The following is a 2,520-nucleotide window of genomic DNA, read 5'->3' as shown; positions in this document are numbered from 1 at the left end:
GGCATGACTATTTGTATGGAAAGACTTGTATTTTTGTTTAATTGTTTCCCTAATTTGAAAAGTGCTCCTGTTTATTTGAATCATTCTTCATTCGCATGTGACGAAGTCAGAATGTACTTGGCACTGAATTTATTGTTATGAGGACACTAATCTGACATCGCCACAAGCCCTGGAATCCGGGCCGACTGTTGTGTAACTGAACCACAAATTGGGTAAACTTGGAACCGCTCCGTAATGTGCAAAGTAGTCATCGGGTTTGAGGACCGGTGCATATTTTAAGAGAAACATGATTTCTGAAGACATGTTAAAATGTTATTATATTCCTGTTCACTGGCAAAAATTTGCTGAATGCCACCTACACTATTAATTCACAGATCCAATCCTGTCTAATAAAAAATAGAGATAAAATTAACAGATGAATAAATAAAAATGAAACAAGAAGACAACATGAAGTTTATTCATAAAAAGATGAAGAAGACTACAGCTTATTAGTATTAAGGGATTCTTTGTCAAATTTAGCATTAAGTTCCCTCACTTAAAGGAGCTATATCATGCTATTTTAGCCATTCCAAAGTTAAGTATAGGCATTTATATGATATATTGTACATCTACCACTATGGAGCACTCATTTTTGTGATAAATGTAAGTGTTTTCTGGAGGTATTTTTCGAACCCGGAAGACACAACGCTTCGATTCAGTTAACTCCGTCCCCTCTCTCCGCACATATAACTTTACCGTAATATAAATAAACAACAATAAGTGAAGTTACTTCACGATGCAGTTATACGGAGTTGACATCTGCAACACAGCTTCATAAACGGCTAACACACATGCTAATATGCTAACACACAAGCTAACACGCGTTTGGACTGACTCACTTCTCTGGTCCATCGCTGTTTACATAGTGGGACTCGCGTTGGTTATAAAAGTTAATCCACTTTGATTCTGGCGAAGGTTCACCAAACATCCATCAGTGACAGTCACAGAAAAACAATATTTTGGCTGATAGTCGCTGAATCCCGGAAGAAAACACAGCTGAGTGGCCTCTTCCTGAAAACGGTTGAATAAACTCCTCGTCCTCGTAGCCAAACGAGCTTCTTTTTCTCCGTGACATTATCGTTAGGTAAGAATAAGAACAGGTGTGTCCAGAATAGATGACAAAGAGCTCCATCTTCACAGCTGCAGCGCAAACATGACTGATCTGTTCAGACGCTCAGGGATGTTTGTTTTGGCCACAGCTGACCTGGAAGCACCTCGGGCACATCCTTTCTTATTTTTTTTATTTTTTTTTATTATTATTTTTTTCTCTTTGTTTCTCTCTTACAACAGAAATAATGAAAACGCTGTTTTACAAATTAAAGCATAGAATTAAGACATTACTTTACAGACGTCGAGCACTTCCGTTCCGCTGTTACGACACAACTGAACACTCAGTCGTTCACGAGGAGAGGGAGGAGCAGCTGCTCAGAGAGCAGGATTCAGGAGGATTACTGAGAGCTGCGTGAATGAAGCCACAAACCACTCTGGGGGTGTTTTTGATAAGGAAATAGCATAACAACATGGCTAAAAGCTCCAAAAAGTCGATTTTGCATGATATAGGACCTTTAAAGGAATAGGCCACAGTTTTTACATACTGAGATATGTTCTTACCTTAGCTTTGACGAGTTCTGTAATTATACTTTGTAGTGTAACACGTCACGTAACCATATTTAAATAGGGAAATTGTGGAAGAGCTTGGTAGCTTCTATCTTGACCAGTTTTGGAGCTATAGTGGAGAGTGGGAGAGGCTAAATGCTAACGCCGTCTGCGCTGTGTTTACGTGATTGAAGGCACGGGTGAAGATCAGACAGGTCCTAAAGAACTCGTCAAAGCTAAGGTAAGAACATATCTCAGTATGTAAAAACGGTGGCCTATTCCTTTAAAGCAGAACTAAGTAACTCATTCCCCTAGAGGCCATAAGCGCCACTGCAGGTGTCGTAGCATGTTGTGTTTTTTTAACTCATTAATTGTCCGTGAGAGTGATTACTACATTGACAGAAAAGACAAAGGGAGAGAGGAACATTGTAATTCCAAGTACACAATCTTGGCTGTAAATACTATTTAAGTGGTGCTAGTGAACAGCTAGCTTTGCCCGCTAGCCTGTTAGCTTCTTCTTTGTGATTCCATTAGTGTGTATTGCGCCTCAGACCCGTACGAAAAGGATTTATTAAGGTAAACAAGTTACTTTGTACTGCTTTAAGAGTTTATCTCATTGCATCAACATGAATGGTTTAATGCAATAATTTAATTTTTTCATTTATTTCAATTATGTCATTTACTTTTTCACGTCCCTTTAAGGAATAGGCCACCGTTTTTACATACTGAGATATGTTCTTACCTTAGCTTTGACGAGTTCTATAGGACCTGTCTGGTCTTCACCCGTGCCTTCAATCACGTGCAGACGGCGTTAGCATTTAGCCTCTCCCCCTCTCCCCCTCTCCTCTATAGCTCCAAAACAGGTCAAGATAGAAGCTACCAAGC

Source organism: Gobius niger (assembly GCF_951799975.1).
Source record: "Gobius niger genome assembly, chromosome: 6".
Classification (NCBI taxonomy): domain Eukaryota; kingdom Metazoa; phylum Chordata; class Actinopteri; order Gobiiformes; family Gobiidae; genus Gobius; species Gobius niger.
The sequence above is the reverse complement of the archived record's forward strand: the minus strand, read 5'-3'. Positions refer to the sequence as shown.